The sequence below is a fragment of the Danio rerio genome, chromosome 8 (genome assembly GCF_052040795.2).
Source record: "Danio rerio strain M-AB ecotype USA chromosome 8, GRCz13ab, whole genome shotgun sequence".
Lineage (NCBI taxonomy): Eukaryota > Metazoa > Chordata > Actinopteri > Cypriniformes > Danionidae > Danio > Danio rerio.
The window spans coordinates 18,992,909-19,019,451 of record NC_141028.1 but is presented as its reverse complement, the minus strand read 5'-3'; the positions used below and the strand labels follow the sequence as shown (position 1 = coordinate 19,019,451).

General features: G+C 38.7%; 1 protein-coding gene and 1 long non-coding RNA gene across 3 annotated transcripts in view; one reads left to right on the top strand and one right to left on the bottom strand.

Moving 5' to 3' along the window:
- The window catches only part of mier3b (mesoderm induction early response 1, family member 3 b), a 72,683-nt gene that overhangs the window by 34,176 nt on the left and 11,964 nt on the right, over positions 1-26,543 (bottom strand). The gene's annotated exons all lie outside the window — the stretch shown is intronic.
- Positions 268-1,552, top strand: LOC141375608 (uncharacterized). Its single transcript, XR_015497794.1, has 2 exons — positions 268-308; positions 425-1,552. It is a non-coding gene; the product is annotated as an uncharacterized LOC141375608 (long non-coding RNA).

The window sequence follows — 26,543 nt, the reverse complement described above, 5'->3', positions numbered from 1 at the left end:
AACCGCCAACTTATCTAGTGTATGTTTTACACAGCAGATGCCTTCCAGCTGCAACCCGGTACTGGGAAACACCCATACACTCTCGTATACATGCGCACACACACACTAATACACTACGTCCTATTTAGTTTTATTCAATTCACTGGAGAAACCAGAACACCGGGAGGAACCGTATGTATGAAAGTTATTCATAAGTTCAGGGGATAGCTAGGGATAGAGATAGCTCACCCAAAACAAAAAATTATGTCATCCTTTTTTTTTTTTTTTGAAAAACACGGTTAAACAAAAAAGAAGATTGTTTGAAAAATGTTAGAAATCTGTAACCATTGACTGCCATAGTATTTGTTTTTTCTACTATGGAAGTCAATGATTGCAGGTTTCTAACATTTTTCAAACAATCTTTTTTTGTGTTTAACAGAAAAAGGAAACTAATAAAGATTTGAAACCCCTTGAGGGGAGTAAATGATGAGAACATTTACATTTTAGGGTGAACAAAGTCACTTTGACAAAGTAAGTGAGATAATAATCTAAATGCTTGTTATTTTGACTGAACTTACAAAACTGATGCAGTTCAAAAGTACAGTGTGCCATTATCTGGATGATCCATGACTATTCTTATGATTTGTGACAGTGATTTACAAAGCTCTTGTTTGTGTGCAGCACTCAAACAGTACACTGTTCATCAGAAAAAAAAATCTTCAGGGCTCTTTTAAACTAATACTCGAGTTCAATCCTCCAAAGTAAAGTAATATGTTTAGCAGAAGCGTTCAAAATTCCAAGAGCACAAAGTTTTCATCATGCATATGCACATATTCTGCTAAAACATAAATATGACGCATGACTTGAGATCTCAATTGTCTTTTAAAGGAACACTCCACTTTTTCTTCTTTTGAAAATAGGCTCATTTTACAACTCTCCTAGAGTAAAACTGTTGAGTTTTTCGACTTTTTAAATCAATTCAGTTGATCTTCTTGTCTGATACATTAATGTTAGCTTAGCTTAGCATAGATAATTTATTCAGATGAGACTATTAGCATATCGCTAAAAAATGGAGAGGGGTCTGGATGCACACCTAGTGCAGTGCAATCTGAGCTGTATCCAATGCTTTTTAATGGGCTCACCTAACCCCACCCATCACAGTGACGTCACTAGCTCCATTGAGTGCATTGTGTCTGAAATTGAGAGATGCAGTCTCAGCTTGCATCATAAAGGCTGCATCCAGATATTATTGAAAAAATGACCAAAACGACAGGCTAGACCTGTTGAAAATAGATTTGTGCAAAACTTATCAGTATCAGTTTTATATCAGTAATTTGTGATGGTGGTGGCCCCATATAGCATTCAGGGCATTAACAGTTAAAAGTATGGCCAGAAAAATACAAATAAATAATAATATTTAAGTTACTTTTTTGTAACTTTTTAGTTAAATTAATTAGCTTTTAAAAAAAATTATTGCTGAAGTAAAATTAAAGTTGTTACAATGAATCACGCAGTCAATGAGAGAATATGTTCATTATTTTAAACGCATCGAAGAAAAGGAAAATGAGATAGTCTTAAAAACAATGATTTTACTTAAGACAAAGAGCACAAACGTAGTAAACACATTGCTTTAAACTATATCTGTATATAAGGCTCTAGTGTCCGAAAGGTCTTAGATAGCATTATCCTTAAATATTTTTTTGATGTGCTTTTTAAAGTTAAATGTAGATGAAGGTTATACAGTGAGCAGTTCATTGCAGAGCTCCTCTAGTTAAAAAAAGAAGGAAAAAACCCTGAAAGTTCTGAAAGATATCAAGCCTCAGTCAGGTAATAAAAAACGCAAAAGTAACGTAATTCATTACTTTCCATAAAAAGTAACTGAGTAACACAACTAGTTACTTTTTTGGGGAGTAACTCAATATTGTAATGCATTTCTTTCTAAAGTAACTTTCCCCAATGCTGCTAATAAGTGCTGCATTAGCTCTTATTTCCTCTAAATAGATATCAGTACTTTGTATAAGTGTCATTTCTTTATTATGAGTATCCGTATTTGTAAGTCACATCTGCTAAATGACTACATGTAACAGTAAATGAACATTTAAATGTTATCATTATCATCTCTATAAGACAAATAAATAATCAGACAATAAATTTTGGATTATTTACATCTTTTTAATGTGTGCTGCTGGCCATGAGGGTTATGCCTGGTGCTTTTCACATGATGTGACTCAGCAGACGCTTTAGTTAATGCTCCAGTAAAGACATGATGTCATCAGTGTAGGAGGCAAAAAAAGCGAATTTTAGAGTTGCAGTTTGGAAATATTTTATAACAAAGATCTTTTCCTCATTGATATGTATGCATTTTTGTTTTTGTAATCATTCATTCATTTATTTTCTATTCAGTTTAGTCCCTTTATTAATCTGGGGTTGCCACAGCAGCGAATGCCCTTTCAGCTGCAACCCATCACTGGAAACCATCCACACACACACACACACACACACACACACACACACACACACACACACACACACACACACACAAACATACACTAACCAATTCCCCTATAGTGCATGTCTTTGTCTCCTGGCCTAAAATCTTTCTCAAATATGTATTTTTGTATTTGACACATTTGATAATCAAAATCAAAAATTTTGTATGACTTCAAGATCAGAAATGAATATTGATGAAAACAACAAACTCTCTTGACCGTTTCCACTGCACTAATCTTCAAGTTTAAGTGCTGAACGTTGTATGATGATGTGTAGTTCACACTAGTTCCTCATTGGCACCTCCTTCTCATGCTGACACCTCTCTCACACACAAAGATCCATGTGCAATTCACCACTGACTCAGCAGCACTGAGCTAAACTTTTCTCCCTCTGCCTGTTCCAGCCTCTACACTATGATGAACACTAATCAATACTGCAGCCAGGAGAACACTTCACTTTAACAGGTAGGGGTTTTGCAGTGTGTGAAGAACCTTTCATCATCAGCCCTGTATACAGTCCATGTAATACAGCATGTTTGATGTCTCACAGAATCATTGCAGATACATCTTTCAGATGAAAACAAAAAAAAAACAACAAATATAAATCTCTGTGATGTACATGTGCTATCAGAGATAGAATTAACTTGCATGGTAATAACATGCTTTATCAATTAGCATGCTGCAATTACCTATGTTTTTAACATGCTTCAACCAGATTAACATGTTTTAGAACACTATGATGTACAGCAGTATTGGCGACATGGTGGCTCAGTGGTTAGCACTGTCATCTCACAGCAAAAAAAGTCGCTGGTTCAAGTCCGGCTGGGCCAGTTGGCATTTCTGTGTGGAGTTTGCATGTTCTCCCCGTGTTCGTCTGGGTTTCCTCTGGGTGCTCCAGCTTTTCCCCACAGTCCAAATACATGCGCTAAAGGTGAATTAAATAAACTAAATTGGCTGTGGTGTATGAGCGTGTGTGAATGCGAGAGTGTATGAGAATATTGTTTTTTTACATGCTGCTAACTGTAACGAGGGGTCTGACACAGAGAGATCCATTTGCAGTATATTTATTAAACACAGTTTAATAAAGAGCACACAGTATGCACTAGTGTGCGAACTCACATCAATCACAGTTGTATAAGGTCGATAGGCTGGCGGCTGGCATACACAGGACGATGTAGCAGGCATGGGTCAGAGGCAGGCGGCTAGGATCAATGTTGTTATACAAGGATGGGTTCAAGACAGGCGGCAGGCAAGGCAAGGTCGAGGAACAGTCCAGGTTAGCAATGGGGAGATCAGGCAAGGATGAGTAACGCTCATTAATGTCAGCAAGGGCAGAACAAGAGTTCGCACTGGAGTGTGTGTGTGAGCTGCTTATATGTGTGTAAAGGTGATCAGTGTAATGTGTGACAGGTGTGTAGCAATCAGTGTCTGAATGGATGACTGAATGGATGAAGGACTGGGACCGAGTCGGTGACAGAGCCCCCTCTCCTGCGGACAACTCCTGACGTGAGAGGGCCCATGACGCCAGGGTCTTCCACGGGGACGAGGGGCCGACATTACCGGATGCTGAAGGTGAAACTCTCTTAACAGAGATGGGTCGAGAATATCCGTACGGTTGATCCATGATTGTTCCTCCGGGCCGTACCCCTCCCAGTCGATCAGGTATTGAAGCTGTACCCCCCTCCCCAGCGTCTGGATTTCAGGATTTCGTGGATCTGATAAGCCTCCTCTCCGTCGATGTATGTACCTGAGGACCTGGGACTGAGTTTCTTGCAGGGGAGTCTAGGGCGGGTTGACAACCACACCCAATGTCCTGGGGAGTATGCCGGATTGAGGTGCCGATGACGATCAGCCTAATCTTTAAACCGTCTTATGGCGTGTGACAGGTGAGTGTGGGCCGCATTCCATATGTTTTCGCAACGCAAACCAGTGATCAATGGCTGGGAGTTCAGAAGGTTCTCCAGACCATGGGATCAGAGGGGGATGGAAACCTAGCACACATTGGAATGGGGTTAATCTTGTGGATGCCATTCTTAGGGAGTTCTGCGCATATTCTGCCCATATCAGGAAACGACTCCAATCTTCCTGGTTCTGGTGACAGTAGGTATGGAGGAAGCGTCTTATTTCTTAATTGAGGCGTTCAGTTTGACCGTTGGATTGGGGGTGATATCCGGATGTAAGACTGATGTTGATGTTGAGGTTTTTGAAGAATGCAGAGCATAATCTGGATGTAAATTGGGGACCTCTGTCAGACACGATGTCTTCGGGCAAACCATAATAACGGAAGACGTTGGTGCATAGAAGTTCCGCCGTTTCCAGGGCTGTGGGTAATTTGGGAATGGGAATGAGTCTGCATGCTTTGGAAAACCTGTCGATGACTGTGAGTATGGTGGTATGGCCTTAAGAGAGGGGGAGATCTGTGACGAAATCAATGGCTATATGGGACCAAGGACGACGTGGAATATCCAGGGGTTGTAAGAGTCCTGCAGGGCGATGGCGAGAATGTTTGTGCATGTTACATAGAGAGCATTTCTTGATTAACTTAATATCATCTCCTCTTAACGTAGACCACCAATAACGGTTTTGAATGAGGTCGAGTGTACCTGTAATGCCTGGGTGTCCAGAACGGGGGTTTAAGTGGATCTCTAATATTAGTCTTTCTCTTAGTGACAGGGGAACGAAGATTTTGTCTGCTGGACAGGCTGGAGGTGTAGGGTGTTGGAGTAAAGCTTGTGAGATTTCTGTATCTATATCCCAAGTGAATAGGGCCAAGATGATTGAATCGTCGAGAATAGACTGTTCTTCCTCTTTTACGATCACTTCTTCAGAAAGACAGGAGAGTGCATCGGCTTTGACATTCTTGGAACCAGGAATGTACGTGACTGAGAAATCAAAGCGCGTGAAGAACAGTGCCCATCTTACCTGCCTGGGATTTAGTCTTTTGGCCGAACGGATATATTCAAGATTTTTGTGGTTGGTGATTACCGTAAAAGGGTGTTTGGCTCCTTCCAACCAATGTCTCCACTCCTTCATAGCTGCCTTCATGGCGAGAAGTTCGCGTTTACCCACATCATAACTTCTTTCAGCAGGGTTAAGTTTGCGGGAGAAGAAAGTGCAGGGGTGGAGTTTGTTCGAGCTTTCTTGTCTTTGGGACAAAACGGCTCCAATGCCAGTATTAGATGCGTCAATTTCAAGGACAAATGGTACATTAGGATCTGGATGACAGAGAATTGGTGCAGTTGAGAAGCGGGATTTAAGGTGGTTGAATGCCCGATTAGCTTCATTACTTCAACCTTCTGTAAAAGTTGGTGAATACCAGAAATCGTTGTAACTCTTTCAATGTCTTGGGTTTTGGCCAATTGATAACAGTGTCCACTTTCTTCTCATCCATAGCCTCTCCCTCTGCGCTGATTATGTATCCTATGAATGAGATTCAAGTTTGATGGAACTCACACTTGGATAACTTTGCGTACAGTTGGTTCTCTATAAGTCTTTTCAGGACTGTTCTGACATGGTTGATGTGTTCTTCTAGGGTGTTAGAATAAATGAGGATATTATTAATGTGAACGATTACCCACTGGTTCAGCATGTCTCGGAATACCTCATTTATGAAAGCCTAGAAGACGGAAGGACTGTTTGCTAGGCCGAAGGGCATAACCAAATATTCATAGTGGCCGTTGGCAGTGGAAAAGCCGGTCTTCCATTCGTCACCTTGTTTTATCCTGATGAGGTTGTATGCACTGCGAAGATCAAGTTTAGTAAAATGCAGAGCAGAGCGTAATTGTTCCAATGCTGCTGGGACCAAAGGCAGGGGATAGCAGTATTTGACCACAAAAAAGAAGCCTGCAGATGCAGATGACGTTGACGGGCGTATAAATCCTTTTCCCAATTCCTCCTTAATGTAGGCGTTCATGGTTTCGGTTTCTGTTTGAGAGAGAGGAAAGATTCTCCCACGAGGGGGCGTTGTATCAGGCAATAATTCAATGGCGCAATTATACACACGGTGAGGGGGAAGCTTGGTAGCGTTTTGCTTGTTGAATGCTTCTGCAAGATCATTATACACTTCGGGAATCTGGGAGTTCTCAGGGGTTCCAGTACTGGTGACTATGGCATTGAGCTGGATGGGAACAATAGAACGCATGCAGTTATTCAGACATGATTCACTCCATTTAGTAGTCTCACTCTCTTTCCAAGAAATGTGGGGATCATGGGTCTGTAACCAGGGCCATCCTAGGATAATGGCGTGTTGCGGAGACTTTGTGATAATAAACTCCAACTATTCTTTGTGGAGAGAGCCTGTTTTAACGGAGAGTTGGAGAGAGCGATAAGTTATGTTTCCATCCCCTAGAAGGTGTCCGTCTATCGCCGTAATTGCTAGGGGGGAAACACAAGAGGTTAGTGGAACAGCATTGTTACTGGCAAACGTATAGTCCATGAAATTGCCTGCAGCTCCTGAACCAACCATTGCGATAGTGTGGATTGTTGCAGTTCCAAAATGCAGAGAGATGTGTACGGTCAAAGTTTTACTGTTACGTGAAGAGATAGAGGTTAAACCACAATACAGGCACAAGTTATTCTTTAAGCGTCTGTTACACTCTTCACTCGATAATTGGGTCCGACCCAGTTGCATGGGTTCAATGAGGCATGTAGATGCTGGGGTTAAGTCTTGAACAGGACGGGGGAGATCGTGTGGGGTGGTCTTCATGTGCGAAGCAGATTATCCAGCCTGATGGAGAGTTCAATGAGTCGATCCAGGGACATCCCTACAAGCCATCTCAGTTTGGAGTTCGGGGTTTAAAGCTTTACAGTAGAGGGTCTTTAGGGGATCATCAGACCAGCCAGTTTGTGCAGCTAATGTGCGAAAGTGCAAAGCGAACTCCAAAAGTCAAAACACTAACATTCTTGCACATGCTTTAATCTGTTTAACAAGCATTGGCATGTATCTAGAGGGCTTCTAGCATGCTAACACATTTTAACATGTTGCTAACATAAATTATGGTGGTAATATTCTACTACTATGTTTACAACATGTTTTAACACATAGCATCATTTTGATGGCATCCCAGTCGGCATTTCAACAGTGATTCAATGTTGGATCAAATTGGATCAACATAGATATGATGATGTTTTTACCATCGGACCACCATCGTTGAATTCACAACGTTTTACGCTCTTACGTTAGTCATGGGTGTTTTCTAGACATACATTAGCATGGTTCAACAAGTGGCAGGAAGGTTTAAACATATGGCTAACATGTTCCAGCACATTGCTAGCTTGAATTGACGTCTTGCTAGCATGTATAGCAATTTACTAAAATGATTTAATGTTGTTAGAATATTTAATGGTCAGCATATGCTATATCTCTTCTCACAAATCTAATTTAGTCACAACATCCTGAAGATTTGACCTGAGTTTGGTGTTTTTAGCTTAAAAGTAAAAAAATTGGTCTCAGAGACCAAGTCCTACCAAGTCCTAAAATTTATTTAATTTTTTTTTTTGCAAAATGCCAGTGGTGGGGAAAAGCAAAAACATTGTTTTGAAAAATCTTGGTTCTCCACTGTACGCAAGCATGTTATGAAAAACCAAAGTGACCGTGAACTTGAATTTAAAGCTGTTTAAATAACAATAGGGCAAACAGGAACCAGCTGCCGTAATGCATAAGGCAGGAAAACAATGTCATTGTTGAAAAATCTGTCCATCATCTGTCAACATGGCAAATAAAAACATTAAACAACTTTTCTTATGTAATATTCCACACAGCTTTGTTTGTATAAAAGCTTGTATATACTGTATGAAGCCAGTAATTAACTATACAGTAGGAAAAGCATCAGCTGATCAGCATCAGTCATCCTCATATCTGAAAAATGCCATGACCAATTATAAAACAAAGCATGCCATCGTGGTCCTACAAACACAACAATGTCATCCAGAACCTGATGCACGATGCTGCTAGAACATCAATTACCAAGACCAAGCTCAGAACATTTTGTTCTCTGGACTTGTTACTGGTCTCAACACTTGAGACATGGCTTAGTTGATTTGAGGAACATTAATGATACAGTCTCTCTCTTGTACCTCTGAGCTCAGCTTTTTTTTCTCCTTGTAAAAAAAAATCACATTTGTATTCAAGCAAAGCATTCTTTGAAAAAACACAACATAAAGGAGTCATTTTCGTTGCAGGCCAGTGATTAATGGATCTGAATGAAAGGTCCAAGCTGATATCCTATAATTGCAGGGAGCAAATGGGTCACATCAGGTTGTTATTCAGGTTTTATGAAGACGGCAAAAAAATGATAATACAGAAAATAATAAAAGATGTAAAAACTATTTTCACTCAGAAATGCAAGCTGTAAATGTATTGTAGATGCAAACAACAGTTCAAACATTATGAAAAGCACAAGATCAGAGCTGTCACCTACACACAGGACCCCACACAACCTAAACTGAGTCTGCAAATAACCAAAAGAGACAGGCTGAATGAAACAGTCATGTTTGACTGTTGTCAGCTAACAACAGGAAACGGAGGCTACAATTTGCACAGGTTCACCAAAATTGGACAATAGAAGATTGGAAAAACATTGCCTGGTCTGATGAGTCTCAATTTCTGCTGCAACATTTGGATGGTAGGGTCAGAATTTGGCATCAACAACATGAAAGCATGGATCCATTCTGCCTTGCATCAATGCAAGTGTGGGGGACATTTTAAAGGCACACTTTTAGCCCATTAGTACCAATTGAGCATCGTGTCAACTACCTGAGTATTGTTGCTGACCATGTCCATCTCTTTAAAGGGCCATGAAACCCCCTCGTTTCAGCAGGGTGTTTTCACACCTCTACTTTGGAAAAAGTCAGAAAAGTGGGCGTGTCCAGCTTTCTTTAGGGGGAGTGTCGGAGGAAGAGGCATGGTGTGGGAGTGTCTATTTGGGCGCGCTGGCTTTCCGAGTCAAAACACACACCCACACGGGGGACAAAGTGACTGTGTTTACATGAACATCTGTAGTCGAATTTTTTGCCAAATTATTAAATGGTGGACTTTAACTGCAGTTTGGCTCTTTCATTCACTCATGTCCCTCGCGACAAACGAAATATTTTTCATGCAATGTTTGATACCGCACAGCGAATGAGAGAAAAAAAAACTCAGCATTTCCCGGAAACTTAGATGCACACGGCAGGTAGCGTCAGAAAGCTGCGTGTGTCATTCCGTCTTATTATTATTAGTCTTTAGTCTTATTATTATTTAGTATCTTTAGTATTATTATTATTATTAGTCTTATTATTATAAGACACACTCTGGCACAGACGCCCAGTCTGCACGCTGGAATACAACGCTATTATGTCATGACCGTGACGCAGCTTCAAAAATTAGTTTCAAACCGGAAGTACGAATTTGCTTGAGATAACGCAAAAACAAACCAATTTACACTTTTTAGTGAAATATAGGTGTCCTAATAGTGTTTTTAGCAGTGTGGGACACATATACGACTGTCAACAGCTCAAAAAATGTGTTTTGGTGTTTCGTGACCCTTTAAGACCACAGTGTACCCATCATCTGATGGCTACTTCCAGCATGATAACATGCCATCTCAGACAGTTCTCAATATGGACAAAAATCTTTAAGGGAATATCCAGTACTTTGTTGAATCTGTGCCATGAAGGGTTAAGGCAGTTCTGAAGGCAAAAAAAGGGGCCAACCTGGTACTAGTAAGGTGTACTTAATAAAGTGACCGGTGAGTGTATATATGATTTTCTGCAACAAAATAATGGCAAAATATTATTTGCTGTTAAACAATTAAATAGTTGGTATTTTAGTATTAACCATTTATTACATACGATCACACCAATGTAATAGTTATTCTTAAACATAATAAGACGGTGTGTGTTATCTGATACACACTGTTTAGATTACTAGAACATTTACTCCATCTTCTCCCAGTTAAACTGTGACTTTCTTCCTTGTATTTTGGGAGAAATTGATCAATTAACATTAAAAATGAAGCAGATCTTATCTCTCCACTTTAGCAGTCGCTAACATGGCGGCACATAACTCATCACAGGTTCTAACATATATTTGAGAATTGGAATATTAGATATTTCAGAATATAATTTGGATGTTTGATGATGTTTGATGCAGAAACTGGAAAAAAGAAATAGCAAGAATATATCATCAGGGCTGTGAGGTCACGTGTTGAACTTCACACATTGAAATTGGAAACTTTAAGCAATGCATTTTAAATGAGCGTCACAAACCAAGTCAAGCATAGCTTAGCAAGAACATGCATATAAATGTATGTGTGAAAGGGATCAAAACATATTAATATTGAGAAAAGGCATTATGAAAAAAATGCCAGATATACCAATATTTAACCATTTACATCTAAGTGAAATGAACTGATGTACTTCCTACACCGTACATTACATTACTCTTGTACTGAATTACCATTTCTTTCCTCACCTGGTCCTTGATATGCAAATATCTCCCAGTGGCTTTGCTGCTAATCCTCATAATGGCGTATACGTGAATGATGAAAGCCAGGGAATCGGCTGTTCAAAGCAGTCCTCATTAATATGGGTGGATCACAGTTCAAGAAGTTGAAGAGCAGGCCTGATGTCTTCATCATCTCAAACTGACAGAAGCACAAACAAACCTCTCCACATTTTCGTGACTCTTCCTATTCTTATGTAACGGATTGCAGCCAGGTTACAGACATCATGTCCTTATGTAATGTTGGAAGGAAGGGAGAGACGATTGAAATGGCCTGCATAAATCTGCCCTGCGCCCTTTCCTTTCAAGTTTGATTATTAATTTAACAAGACCAAAGACAAAGAGAAAGAACATGAGGGCAGGAAAATTTTTCAATTTGAACAACTATTGAAGATTCTGTTCTTGTAGGTCTGAGTGAAATGTAATGGTCATGTTCTTGATGAAAGTACATTTGGTTCTTTTTATTGACCAAGAAAAACCAATAAGAAACTAAATTGATGTAACTATTAAAGAAACCCTTCATTCAGATGATGAATAATCATTTACTTGCCTTGCAATGAGGTTCATTTAAGTGTTCCGTCTAGCAAGGGTTGGATAGGGTGGAGGCATGGTTAAAAATATACACGCATCGGCCACTTTATTATGGCTGGTTTCCAATGAGTGGTACAGTACAGTACAGGTCGGTACGGGTCACCTTTATCAGGCAAGCATTTTCACTGCTAAAAGGGAACCAATGGTACTCTTTTGGTGGGCGTAGTGTACGACAAAGTTTCAGACTACGTCTCTTTTGCTTGAGGAAATGTCTACAGTAAAGCTGTACGGGTCATTCACATACAGTATCATATGAGAATCACTTCTCACAAAACAGATACTTTATACACAAAAACTTGTGTATAAATGTTTATTACTAACTTTTCTACGAACATATTTTGATTATAACTGCAGATCAAATAGCCTACTGTAACGTCTGCAATTATATAAACTAATGCTATATAAATGCAACATATATGAACACATACAGACTCTTCCAGTCTCCGATATGCTACCACTTACAGAAAAACTACACAGTTTAGTGTGTAGGACACATTTAGTCCTTATTTAGGTTAAAAAATAACACGAAATATAGCCCACAGTGTAGCACGTGTAGCCTCTTGTTAGACAGTAATTCGGTCATTCCGAGTTAATAACAGTCCAAAAGGTGATAATAGTTAAACATGGCAGTTTGTTCATGTTTTAGGTTGCAGACACATAATTTGCTGCTGTTTTTTCCAGCTTCTCCTTTGTTTTCATGAATCATTCTCGCATTTGTTCCTTTCTGACAGGATCGGATATCAAAGCTCTTCAATGATTACGAGCAGATTATTAATATGAGCTCAAAAAGTACCGGGTTGGAGCCATTTTTGGCCTTCAGAACTGCCTTAATATAGAAATTGAGACTCATCAGACCAGGCAACATTTTTCCAATCGTCTATTGTCCAATTTTGGTGAGCCTGTGTGAATTGTAGTCTCAGTTTCCTGTTGTTAGCTAACAGGAGTGGCACCTGGTGTGGTCTTCTGCTTCTGTAGCCCATCCGCTTCAAAGTTGGACGAGTTATGCATTCAGAAATGCTCTTCTGCATACCTCTGTAGTAACGAGTGGTTATTTGAGTTAATTTGAGTCATTCCCCTAGAGAAATTGAGTCAAACCCCTAGAGATGGTTGTGTGTGAAAATCCCAGTAGATTTTCAATTTCTGAAATAGTCTGACCATCCAGCCTGGCACCAACAACCATGACACATTCAAAGTAACTTAAATCACCTATTTTTCCTCATTCTGATGCTCGGTTTGAACTGCAGCAGATGTAATTGACCATGCCTACATGCCTAAATGCATTGAGTTGCTGCCATTTAATTGGCTGATTAGAATTTGACATTAATGAGCAGTTGGACAGGTGTACCTAATAAAGTGGCTGATTAATGTATAATGTTCACTTATATATAACATTTATTGGCTAAATTACTTATGTGAAAATAATAATAAAAAAAATCTGTAAAAACAAACAAAAAGTGCTCAGGGGTAACTCATATGTTTGGTCGGTCTTTGGGTAAGGGATTAATTAAAACAACAACAGGAATCAGTCCAATGCACTTGAAAAATGTGGAAAATTTAAAAAGCCTTTATTCTCATGGCTAAATCTTTAAAAAAAAATCTAGGTGTTTCGGCAAGAATCTGCCTTCATCAGGGTGTTGTTGATGAAGGCAGATTCCTGTTGTTGTTTTTAAAAAACATTTACTTAGACAGATTTCATATTATTCCTACAACACAAAAAGTGGGAACACTGAAGGGATTTTTGTTTTTTTGTTTTTTTTTTCACTGAAGGGTTTTTTTTTTTCACACACCTGTGAAAAGAAGCATTAAAAGATTTCCTCATAATCTTCACCTGAATTATTAACTGTGCATATGTGAGATGTCTTATTATTGCTGCTAATATAACTGTTGCAAATAAATAAACTTTTTATAATGACGAATTTAAAACATCCATTAAATAAATGTGTGCATGTACTCTCAGCTTCCCTACTCTTACTTTGAAAATTGCAGGTGGTCATATTAATGTGTCTACTGAAAAACACATTTTATCTTTCCAAACACTTTTGGATCTGAACTGCTCCACTGGTAAAAGCTGTTCACCACTGTAATTTGGTATCATTTTAGGATGAGAATATTCCATTGTTTTTTTTTGTTTTTTTTTTTTCACTTTTACAGCTTTTATAAAAACAAGAATGGAACTTCAATTTGCCTGCACATATGTGATACAAGAATAATGTGCTATTAGAATAAGGTACTCCATGGAGAGTTACTAAACATAATACGTGAAAACAATGTTTCCATGGCATGATCTAATAAAAACCCTCTGTTGGCTTGCTTGTAGCAAAGTAAAATCAAGACTGTTTAATGTAATGCATGTTTAATCTAATTAAAGGGATTGTTCACCAAAAAGAAGATATTTTAAAGAATGTTGAAAACCTGTAACCTTTGCCTTCCAGAGTATTTAGTTTTCCTACTTTGGATGTCAATGGTTACAAGCTTCCAGCATTCTTTAATATATTTTAATAATAATAATAATAATAACAAAAAATAATAACTTACATTTATTTTGCGCTTTTCTGGACACTCCAATCGCTTTACACAGTTTTTGGGGGAATCTCCTCATCCACCACCAGTGTGCAGCATCCTCCTGGATGACACGATGGCAGCCATATTGCGCTAAACCGCACACCACACACCAGCTGATTGGTGAAGAGGAGACGAGTGATGAAGCCAATTATGATATGGCGATGGTTGGAAGGCCATGATGGACAGAGGCCAGTGGGCAAATTTGGCCAGGATGCCAGGGTTAAGCCCTTACTCATTTTTGAAGGACACCCTGGGATTTTTAATGACTTTAATGAGTTGGTACCTCGATTTAATGTCTCATCTGAAAGATGGCTCTAACTGAGCAGTATAGAGTCCCCTTCACTATACTGGGGCGTTTGGACCCACACAGACTGCAGGTTGAGCACCCATCATGGAGAAGCGGAGAGCATAAAACTGATTTCTGAAAGACCACAGTGACAGACAAGTCTCCATATTGATCTGGTGGGCCAGCCTGAACAACCTGGCCCTCTCCCATCTGCAGTTCTCCACGATGGACGTCCAGCGTTCTCCAGCCCCTGGTCCTTGACTACAGCTCTTCACGAAAAGTTTGGTCAGAGGAGAAATGTCGTGCCCAACAGAGCCTGTTTTTTTTTCTTTTCTTTTGTCAATTGGTGAATTTTGTTCCTCGCCACTGGCTTGATTGGTTTGGGACTTGTGAAGCTGCGCAACGATGGATTTGCTCTTTAGTGTTTGGACTTTCAGCAGTGAAAACTAAACCACACTGAACTGAACTGAACTAAACTCGACTTCAACTTTGTAAACGGCACTGACACATTTTAAATTTACTAGAACGTGTATGTTCAGCTGCTTTGACACAATCTACATTGTAAAAGCACTGAAAAGAATTAAACATAAATTTTTATTTTGAGTGAACTATCCCTTTAATGTGCCATGGAAACTTTTTGGAATTTTGATTTTATGAAGCAATAATAACAATGCACTATACTACAACTAAATATTACTGGCAGCATGCAAATGATATGTCATGTATGGCAGATCATCTCAAACTGCAGCCGAATCCCCAGAGCATCATTTCGAGCAGAACCAGAATGGTGTGTGATGCACAGAGCTACTTTTACATGGAAACACACCTGAACTCAGAGGACTGGGGTTAAACTGAAAGCATCATAATTTACATCAGTTGGCATACTGAGTTGTGATTGGTTCATTCTTGCGTATATTCTACCATTTATAGCTGTCTTTATGCTGCACAATGATTATGTTTTGTTTCTTGCGTGCATAAGACAGCAAAGACATGAACCGAGTGTCATGACAACGCTCTGAAGCAAAATCATTTACGCAGAAGCATAGACTAAAACCTTAACTTCTGCTACAACTCTAATGATATTCTTTGGCTGCTTCACAAGCATTGGTATTTCCTTCAGGAAAAGCAAATCAGCTTCAATCCCCCACCTCATTTCTAAGCAGCAAGTGTGGCAGACCAACAAATGGAGTCGTGAGATTTCAGTAACAGTTACAGACTAAAGAACAAACTGTCCAGTCCTCATTCTCTCCACTTCCTGTGTGACAGATTTCTGCTTTTCATGTCTTGTTTAGACTAAGAACTGTAAGGTCACAACACCTGTGAGAGTCACATCCATACACCTATTTTCTGCCTCTAGAATAAGACAAAAGTGGAAGAAAATGTATTCTAATTAATTCTCTCCATGTTCCCTCTCTGACTTTGTCAGTCACTTAAAATTGCTGGTTGCCGTGGAGCCTGTCGTCATTATGATGTGGTGGATGACTGCAGGAAGAGGAGACTAAATTAGCATTAGCGCGGATGACGAAACCACACACACACACAAAAAACACAGCTGTGTAAAGAAATGTTCAGAGAGATCTGGTCTCCTCACGCGATCGCATTAGTATTCTGCTCACTCAGTCATCGTCTGATCCTCAGACCTATGCGTAAATCTCCTCTTCTCTCATTCCTCCTCCTCATCTCGCTTTCCTGTTTCAACCAGAGCTGTGCATCTGCTTTTATGGAGCTAGAAAAATATGAAAATGCAATAATAATGATTGTAATTTCTGCAAATACTTTCGGGTCAGAGTCAGGAAATTTCAGCGAATGTTATCTCCGGATGACCGTATAATTAGTTTTTCTCTGTATCCTCAATTGGTGCATAGACCTTATTCATTGTGCATTGCATATCTAAATTGCAAATGGGCAGTAATAATACGGTCGTTGACAGCTGTCCATCTTATCAATGCCACTTCTTCACACCTTACTAGTCCTATTCCACAGATATGCAGGTCAGAGCAGAAAGAGTTTTGCCTTAGCTGTTGATCTTATACCTTCCCATTTACCACACCTCATGGACTATGTTTACATGGACATAAATAATCAAATTATATGCCTCAATCTGAGTAAGACAATAATATGATTAAGGTGTTTACATAAAGTAAGTTGCTTTTTAAATGTTCCTTTCATGATTCCCTTATAACACAAAGATCATTTAACGTCATTGCGTCATCACACTATACACATTTTCTCTGGAGTTTCATGTGATTTTGGGTGTTTAATTTCTTAATTTGTCGACTTTAACTGCAGTTTGGTGCTTTCACTTTCATTCAGAAACATTTCATTCATGCCCCCGTGACAAACAAGATATTGGATGAGAGTATGAACTGCTGGACGAGTGTTGTCTTGATGGAGTTTGGTACCACATGATATATGGGGAAAAAAAATCAGCATTTCGTGATGTAGGTGTCTGCAGTTCTTCCCTGACTTGGTAGGTGCAGAGAATAGTGTCAAACAGAGCTGGGTGTGTATGGAATATCCAGTCACAAAATGCGGTGAATATCTAACACGGCAGTTATAGTTTGATTATGGTGTTTACATGTCTGTACTTCACTTCAATAATGCGACTAAAATCGGCATACTTCACATGTCTTAATTTGCCTTAATTCTGTTTAGTTCGATTATGACCTTAATCGGATTAAATTAATCAATAATCGCTGTTTACATGGTAGACTCTTATTTAGAGTATTGTCTTAATCATATTAAAATGATTGGATTTATCGGATTATTGGGGTCCATGTAAATGACCAGTCTGCATTTGTCCGACTCTGGCACATCATCCTTGCATTTCAGGTTTTATTTCCTGTGGTTTATTTGAATGTCACTGCAACTTGGTTCAAAAACCATTACAACCTTCTACTGCACAATAAATCATGTAATCACTTTCTGTTTGCAATTTCTGTAGCAATAGAATGTGGAGAGAAATGCTAGCTCTTTGCCAAATCCTCCTCCTATATCCTGGCTTGGGTCAGGCAGCACAATGGACTACATAAACTATGCCATGTCACAAAGCTCAAATAAACTCTGACTGCTTTCTTGAACATAATAATGAGTTCATGATCCTCAAATGGCCTCCACTGTTACTAGATCTCAATCCAAAACAGCAAACAAACTTTGAGATGTAGTGGAAATGGGGGATTTGTTTCATGGATGTGCAAAGTAGACAATACTTTCTAAAAATCTGTGATTCTGACCCGAAATCTCTGTGGAACATTTCTAGGGTTGTTGCTAGATCAGATATGGTTGCGGCCGGAAGTTAACAAGAATTATTTATATTATTTATTAAATTTCCCATAAATTGTATTTTATTAACGTCTATCCCCACCTTAACTGTCACATTAATGTAAAAACAGTAGTTGTACTGAGTATTATTTATGCTATCTATTGAATTACCCAATATATTTTATTTTTTAACGCCTACCCCAACCCTAAACCCAACCATCATAGTACTGTAAAAATTCATTATTGTTATACAGTGTCATAACAAAATGCTGCTACTGTATATTGATGTGCATAACGCACAATAATTAAGGCAGATTTGTACAACAAAATATGGGTTTAACTTAGCACTAGCAAGGTCTTTATTGTGCCTAATTAGTGCATTCTAGCTCCATATATTTCAGGCCAAGACATTTTAATACTTATGAATTTTTTTAAGACTCAGACTCAACTTTATTATCTTGTTTAGGGAAACTAAAACTACAGCAAGGTGCCATAACACAGGCAAAGTTCCACAAAACATACAGTACATCATTTTTTACATGCATTTCCCTCCCAGCTGGACTCATTTAATGACCTAATACCATTATAAAGGAATTTCTAATTCGGTTTGTCCTGCAAATGTCCAGGAACTCTAAAACAATGTCCTGGTGGCAGCAGCTGAAACACAAAGTACAATGGGTGATATAATATAATTATAATAAAAAATATAAGTACAGTAAATTAACATTGGGCCCATTTGGTTAAAAGCTACAATGCAGAAAGATAAAACAGATTCAATAAATTGTTTATAAAACACCATCATCATAGAGGTACAAACCCGAAATGAAGTTTCCGCAGTTTTTATTTAACTTTTTTATTGACAGTTTGTTTGGTTTGGAATGTCATGCTGTCGATAACAACTCCTAAATATTTATGTGTGTCAACAATTTCAATGTCCAAACCTTTAATAATTGTTATGCTGGGGGTAGCAGAAGTCTTCCAGTAATCTATCACCATAGTTGCATCCAAAACCGCATAATTCCAAACTATATATTACAAAATCAGTATGCGAGCCGAGTAGTATGTCCGAATTCATAGAATTAAAAAATCTGTATAAAAGAAGTACCTGGATATTCTACAACTTCCACATTGCAAAAAATGCTTTTCTTACTTAGAAGCAAAATAATCTGCCAATGGGGTAAGCAAAATAATCTTACGTCAAAAGAAAAAACAAGATTATTTTGCTTGTTTTATGGAAAAACTCACTTAATATTGGCATATTATTTCTCAAAACAAGACAATATGTTTTGCTTGTTTAGAAAATGCCTCTTGATTTAAGAATTTTTAGATATTTAGACAAGAAATCTAAGCAAGAAAAGCATTTTTTGCAGTGCTGCGAGACCCTGAAGTGCACATCCCATGCACGCTGTGCTATCCCATGATGTCCCGCGAATTCATGCATACTGAGTGGTAGATGGTTTTGGAGGCAGCCCATGTCTTTTATTTTATTTACATTCAATAGGAGATTTTCAACTGACTCCCAGGGATTTCGAGCAAGACACGAATCAGGAAACAAGTTTCATAATTTGTCCGACTTAAAATTTTGCTTCTCTGCTTTCATCAGGCAACTGAGTCCACAGCTCTACTTGAGACCAAGTCCAAACAATGCCAAGTCCAGCAGGACTGCTGATTTTGACAACATACAGACTCACAATGGCAGAGCAAATAAATTGAATGGGTTTATTCTTGCTGAACATGTACGCATAAACAAATAGTCCCCATGCTCTCCTTAGCAACGCAGTTATCCATCCTGTCAGAATCCTTTGCGGAGCTGCAACATTTTATCTTTAAAAACCCAGACACTCAAAGGGGTTGTGTCACGTCGTGAAACTTCAAAGGCAGCCCCTGCTTTGCATAGAATTTTAAATAATGTGTTCTGGCATGGGAAGTCAGCTTTCATGTAACTGTCTCGTACAAAGAACGGTTGGAAAGTGTGTATGTCTTTGTGAAAGACACAGGGAGGAAAAAGGCCAGAGTGAGAGAGAGCGTGATCGTGATTCCTATTGTAGCCCAGGAAATCTGAACAGCACAGTCTGCTTCTGAGTGGATGGTGGTTGTTCCGATGAGTCACAAGGAGAGAGAGAGAAAAAGAGAGCAAGAGAGAGAAAGAGAGAGAGAGAGAGAGCACCACCCCCAGTCGATTCTCTTCCTGTTAGATGCACAGAAGGAAAATATTCTGGCCAGCCCACACAAACAGGAAAATCGGAAGTCGACAGATAATGGCAGCGTGAGCGGGGCAGCAGATATACCTGAATCAACAGACAATGAAAAGAAAAGTCCTTTCATCCGCAGATCTGCTGCAAGAATGTTTTTGTGTGTTTAATTGAATTGTTTGCTGCTGTGAAAACCACACGTATTCAGTGACACAGAACAACTACAAAATGTCCCCAATTAATGAAGCCCATGTAGGGACTATAGATTCCGGTTTTCAGTCAGTGGAGAACAAAATAGTCACCTTGGCATTAGAAGTTTCAATTAAAAGGCACAAGCGACTCTCACTTATTCAGTTTCTTTTAGCGTATTCCCTGCTTTATCAGGGGTCGCCAAAGCAAAATAAACAACCAATTACTTACATTTGTTTGACCGCAACTTAGGCCTGAGAGTACAACCCTCAGTTGTGGAAAACACCCACACACTGGCTATCGCAAACTCTCACATGGTCACCGACTGAAGCCAAGCAGGGTTGTGAGGCCAGCAGGGGATGCCCAACCTGCAGTCTGTGTGGGTCCTAACGCCGCAGTATAGTGAAGGGGACACTATACTGCTCAGTGAGCACCGTCTTTCGGATGAAACATTAAACCGAGGTCCTGACTCTCTGTGGTCATTAAAAATACCAGGATGTCCTTCAAAAAAGAGCAGGGATTTAAATTTGCCCACTGACCTCTGTATATTATGGGCTCCAAACCACCCCCATATCATAACTGGCTTTATCACTCAGTCTCCTCTCCACCAATTAGCTGGTGTGTGGTGTGCGGTCTGGTGTAATACTGCTGCCATTGTGTCATCCAGGTGGATGCTACACACTGGTGGTTGATGAGGAAATTCCCCCTAAAAATGTGTAAAGTGCTTTGAGTGCCCAGAAAAGTGCTATATAAATGTAAGAAAGTCTAATTATTATTATTACTATTATTATTATTATTATTATTACTATTTCCATTTTATTCATTCATTCATTTTCCTTCAGCTTAGTCCCTTAAATAAGGGACAAAGCTGAAGGAAAATTAATATAAATATCAGGGGTTGCCACAGCAGAATGAACCACCAACTATGTTTGGCATATACTTTACATAGCAGATGCCCTTACAGCTGCAATCCAGTACTGTAAAACACAAATACAAACTCGCATTCACACGCACACAATCATATACTACAGCCACTTTAGTAAATCCAATTAACCTATACCACATGTCTTTGGACTGTGAGAGAAACCAGAGCACATGGAGGAAACCCACATGAAACACGGAGAGAACATGCAAACTCCACACAGAAATGCCAACTGACCCAGCCAAGGCTCGAACCAGCTACCTTCTTGCTGTGAGATGACCGTGCTAACCACAGAGCCACCATGCCACCAAATTCCCATTTTCATCAGTTAAATTATTAAATGCATTTCTTGTGATTTTGTCGAGGCACCTTCCATATAATTTTGTCATGCTTTATATCAATTTCAAGAGTTCACTATTAGCTGATGATTGATATAGATCGTATTTGTCATGCTGTCCCAGGAGAGAGTCATGAGCTTGAGGGGAGTTTGAGCTCAGGTGGATCTCAAAAACTTCCCTGCTATAAATTATGGATTACTATGGAAATATACTGCTGACTAGAACTCGTCTATAGTGCCAGTTTGGTTTGGTCAATTCAGCTATACCAAATGTCTTTGGACCGTGGGAGGAAGGTAAACCCATGCAAGCACGAGGAGAACATGTAAACTCCACACAGAAATGTCCTAGTCCTAGTAAAGACTTGAACCAGTGATGATCTTGCTGTGAGGCAACAGTGCTAACCAATGGGTGGCTGTGCCACCCTGTCTAGAAAGAAAGGAGGAGTAGGGGAGGAAGGGGGGATTCTTTAAGATGGAAAGACTGAGGTAAGAATCTTTGGTTATTTATAGTGAGTTTGGAATTGACTGATTGGTAAAGTGCTTATTAGCTAATGCTGGACCAGCTGTGGTCAATCATAAGCATGTGCTTCCTCTCAAAATTAGTTTATAAATAAACCGTACTTTACAAGTATGATGTACCCTGTTTTTAGTACTTTTTTTTAAAACAAGTCTCATATACAAACTTTTTAAAGCCGCAACCTTCTCCATTGTTAGTACATCGTTGTCGTGTAAACGTAACTTTAAAGAGTAATACATTTTTAACGGATAATTAGGGATAAAGTTTGTTCAAATGACCAACCCTATGGGCACTTTTGCTTGATTAATAGACTGTTCAAAACAGCACTGCTATTGCACTAATTATGATTGCTAAAACAATGGTCACTAGTAAGCTGACGTTTGTTTCAGCAATCACAACTAATACAGAACAAAGCAAGAAATATTTCATCCTTGCCACCACGCTGTGCAAATAAAAAGAAAGATTGAGTAAAAGAGAAATTGTTTACGTGTGTAGGGGGAGGGGATTGACTAATGTTAGTGTTTACCTTATGTGAAAATACGAGACAGCTTGAAGACAGGAGTGTTGATTGCTGTATGTGTGTATGTGTGTGTGTGAGCGTATTCTCCTCTGAAGTACTCTCACTCACTCACTCTCTCTCTCTGCGTCATTTCTGACACCTGTTTCCTGCCCCTGCCACACTTCTGTATGACCCTTATCCACCCACTGCAAACCATAACAATCCACTGCTCTCCTGCCGCCCTGCACTGCTGTGCTTCACGCTGGGACACACTGACTCACGGTCTGCCGTGGGAGACACTTTCAATTTCTGCTGCATACTGCGTTTCTGAGCTCATAGAAATGAGGGGGGAAAGAAAGTTTAGTTTAGCCAGATGAAAATGAGGAGTGATTATGGAGAAATTTGCATAGTCAATCATGGCTTAATTAGAATCACACATAAAAGGAAATGTGTTCCTGAGAGGATGATTGCTGGCAGATCTCTCTCTCACACATGACTGGCACATTACTTCACTGGCATCGATGTTGTCATTTTTTTTTTTAATTTTTGCTATAATTTCATTCCAAGCCACTGCTCTACCCTTAATATTGAAACAAAATGATTTCTGTTTGTTAAAAAAATACTACATTTATTCTCTACTGTAGCACAATGCCATATGCTTTTATTATTTAGAGAAGAAAATGTGTGTCATAACTAACTTCTGTCCTAATATCTTTGTTGCCACAGTGCTGCTAAGTTTTAATGTGGTTGCTAAGGTAGTCAGAGTGGCTCTTGTGGAAAAGATTTTATCATTAGACTACCATGCACATATTGTATGCTAGGGCTGCACAATATATCATATTATCATTGATATTGCAATGTGTGCATTAACAATAATAGTCCCATTCCAAGATATGCGATGTTTAGTCTGAATTATTAGACCCGTAGCCAGGGGGGTTCGGGGGGTTCGAAAGACCCACCCTAACACTCACAAAGGTCCAGAATTTGTCCCATACATAAGCTACGTACATTTGTCCTATTTTGACAGCTATGTCACCATAAATTGTAAAAAAATTAATTGCAGCAGAAGGCTTTAAGACATGGGTCTCAAACTCAATACCTGGAGGGCCGCAGCTCTGCACAGTTTTGCTCCAACTCTAATTAAAATGATCCAACTAATCAATGTGTTCAAGACTTCTAGAAACTACTAGATCAGCTTTGTTAGAGCAAAACTGAGCAGAGCTGCAACACCCCATAAATTGAGTTTGTGACCTATGCTTAAAGACCAAGCAGAATCCTCTGTCGGCTGTCACTTCGGCGTGACTTCTGCTAATCATTTTTGACTAATGCAAACAGCTAAATTTCATGACTCCAACATCCAGCTGTGCAAGAAAACTTATAATCTGCTTTAAGTGAAGTCATCTTTTACTACTATATAACTATTTTACAAATAACTTTTATTCCAAATCTTGGACCTTATACTTGAAAGAAAAAATGACCAATAATTTATAAGAAATTTTAATACTAATTTAGCTATTGTAGTTATTCATCATATTTCAAAATTACTTTTTTAAAGTAGAGACTAGAAAAATCGTCAAGCTCTCCATTATTATTCATTCATTCATTTTCTTGTCGGCTTAGTCCCTTTATTAATCTGGGGAAATGAACCGCCAACTTATCCAGCAAGTTTTTACGCAGCGGATGCCCTTCCAGCCGCAACCCATCTCTGGGAAACATCCACACATACACACACACACACACACACACATTCATACACTACGGACAATTTAGCCTACCCAATTCACCTGTACCGCATGTCTTTGGACTGTGGCGGAAACCGGAGCACCCGGAGGAAACCCACGCGAATGCAGGGAGAATATGCAAACTCCACACAGAAATGCCAACTGAGCCGATGATCGAACCAGCAACCCAGCGACCTTCTTGCTGTGAGGCAAACGTGCTACCCACTGCGCCACTGAAAATTCATTATTATTATTATTAATAAATTAGGCTCAGAACACACTGCCAAAAAGTTATAGAATTTTCCGATTGCTCTGTAGCTTGTTGCCTTGCTTGTTTATGATGTGGCCGCTGGGCTGCTTGGCCTTGATAATTACTCCTTGCAATTGTATTTATAATAACAACAACAACAACAACTATTATTATTATTATTATTATTATTATTATTATTATTATTATTATAACTACTACTTTTTTATTATTATTCAATGGCCAAATTCTGACTGAGGAAAGTTGAATATACTGGTCAGTTTGTTATTTACCTAACAAATGTTAAAATGTCACTAAAATGCAGTGTTTAAAGCTCACAATTAAATAAAAAAAGCGAATACCTGCAAAAAAGTCTACTTTTTGAGAAAAAAGAAGCACCCCTTTACCAGGCTGGCTACTGGCCTGATTATAGTTGACTAGGAGCTACAAAATTGCATTTATTGCATTGTGATCATTCCATTTCTGTACCTGAATACTGTTAGACTCCCTAGAAAAACATCAAATAGTGCTCTGCGCAATATATCATTTGAGCATTAATTTCACAATGTACGCATCGGCAACAGTCACATTGCAAGATTTGCAATGTTGACTCTGAATTATAGTTGACCATCCAGGAGCTACAGAACACATCTAATTTGTAGAGTCACTGCTAAGTTTAGCCACAATAGAGTGAGCGATTATCATTTGCATGTGTTTTTAAGGCCTTGGAATGAGCATGTCAAGAGTTTGGGGACAAAAAAAGTATGATGTTTGGAGGTGTAACAAAAATTAATTGTATTTAATTATTAATACAATTTATTTTAAAATGTTTTTTTCTACTTAAAATTTTTGTCTTGTTTTAGTCCAAATATCTACATTTCAAAGCAAAAATAAGATTATTTTAATAACCCCATTGGCAGATAATTTAGCTTGTTTTAAGGAAAAACAAGAAACAAGACAAAGCAAAGTAAAAAAAATATTTTTTTTGCATTGTAATTTTTCACTTTCTGTACCTGAATATTGTTAAAATCAGAAAACAGAAAACTGTCAAATAAAGCTATTCAATCCATTTGTACATATCACAATGTTTATTGCAGAAAAGTAAAATATTGCAATATCAATTTCCTATTCAAACTAAGCATAAATGTATTCATACTGCAACATTTAACGCAGAAAAAATATCACAAATCAGATTTTTCCAATATTATGCAGCCCTATTGAATGTGCATCACCTAAATTTCAGTAAAAGTGGAAAAACATTTATATATTTATTTAATTTTGTTTTTGCTGTTGTTGCAGTAATCAGTTTTTCATTCAGGTTGCAACTGTGCCTCAGGGTGTTGATTCACAAGGTAGACAAAGAAAAACTGCATAAACAGAAAAGTCCAGAGCATACTGTATGCAAGCTACATCAACATTGTATGCCACAGAAAGCACCTTCACTCTAGCATAAACAAATCTATATCGGTTATAATTTGTGACAAGACATTGAACACAGACTCATGTAGACCAGAAGTATTGAAATTTTTTTGCAATGCACATACATTAAAATCAAATGATGTATAAAGTATAAAAAAGGTTGTTTGTTTTGTTAGTGGTTGATATACAGTTGAATATGTTTTCTGAGTGTCTTTACCATTCTGCAGTGCAGGTCAGTGCAAGGTTTAGTGCATTGCTATATGGTTGCTGTATATTTAAAAAGTTTTTTGGAGTATTTTTTAAACATTGCTATGTGTTTGTGAAGGTGTTTCTATTGCTGTGAGTCTTTAAAACAATTTTGATGGGTTTGCTAAGGTGTTGTTATGCAGTTTCAAAGGAATGAATGCTTTTGAACATGTTGCACTGGAGCTCTGTAATAATACACCTGTCCACAAACAGACACATGAATTGCTAAACAGTTTGAAAGCGCTAAAATACAATATAAAATGTGCATCCCAATCACTTCACATGTTCAGTAGCCAGGGTACTCAACAGAAAGTCGGCCATTTAAGGGTCGCAAAATTCTTCCAATGCATTTATACATCTGCTTCCTGAAAAGTCCCACAAGGCACCATTAAAATCAGGAAGAATCGATGCTCACTGTGGTCACTTAATGTAATTCTGAAGCTGTCATTTTTTTATCCAACAAACATAGTTAGACAGGTACCAAACAATCTAGCAAACATTTCATGCATTCATTCATTTTCTTTTTGGCTTAGTCCCTTTATTAACCTGGGGTCGCCACAGCGGAATGAACCGCCAACTTATCCAGCACATGTCTTACATAGCA